The sequence below is a fragment of the Felis catus genome, chromosome A1, assembly GCF_018350175.1.
Source record: "Felis catus isolate Fca126 chromosome A1, F.catus_Fca126_mat1.0, whole genome shotgun sequence".
In the NCBI taxonomy this organism is placed as follows: domain Eukaryota; kingdom Metazoa; phylum Chordata; class Mammalia; order Carnivora; family Felidae; genus Felis; species Felis catus.
In genome coordinates, this window is record NC_058368.1 from 36,636,586 (window position 1) to 36,637,709 (window position 1,124).

Below are 1,124 nucleotides of genomic sequence, written 5' to 3' on the forward strand. Positions count from 1 at the left end.
AGAGGCTAGCACCCCACCAACCCCACTTCCTGAGAGAAAAAGAATGAGAGAGCAAACACACTGGAGGATTACATTTGTAGAAAACTATAGAAAATGCAAAGTAATCCCTAGTGGCAAAAAGCCGATAATGAGTGCTTGCCAAGGCTGGGGAGGAGTGGAGTGGGAAGAAGGAATCACCAAAGGGCATGAGGAAACTTTCTGGGGCAATGGATGTGTTCATTCTCTTGACTGTAGTGATGGTTTCATATATATACATACATGTGTATATATATATATATATATATATATATATGCCAAAATTTATCAAATGGGACCATTAAATATATGCACTTTGCTGTATGCCAGTTACACCTCAATAAAAACAATTGTGAACCCAATGTGAGTATTTTCTTGCTCCTTACTAACTCACTGGAATAATAGTGGGCATTATGGCTGCATTCAATGAAACACTCATAACTTTCCACTCTTCATTGGGTTATGCTAACAATATGTTGACAGTTACAATTGTCTTTGTTAGGAAATATTTAACATAAAAATATTAATAATTCTTTATGATCATTTTAGACACTTTAAATTATTGCTGTTATTTGTAAAGCTCTTGATTCTCAGAGGACAGAGAGGTTGTTATAATTGTTGATACATTTGTTGTGTTACTGCCACTTAGACTAACTCTTCTTGTGGCCTGAGGTTTTATGTATATGTATGTGTGTCTAAATTTTCTACTGTTAAACTTTCATCTGTCAGAAAACCCAGGCACTTCCTTAGAAGGACTAGGATTTTTTATAAACAATTGTCTGTATGAGCCCTCTCAATTTTTTTCTTTGTATTTACTATACAGTTTTCAAGTGCTGACAGAAGTAACTCTAGTACATGAGGCTTAATTTGCTGCTTAATAGGTACTTGTTTTAATTTTATACATCTTTTACATCTCTTGGGAAAATACAGCTCATAGGTGAATAACTTTGGCATTTTTACAGTGCTTTGAATTCTTCTAAGCTTTCCATGGCATCTTTTTCAAACATGCAGTAATTTCTCCCCCACCAATTTAATATTAGATCTGCATGACATATACGCCCTAAAATAAATACAGTTACAGAGTATTTACGTACTATTGTAACTCTCCT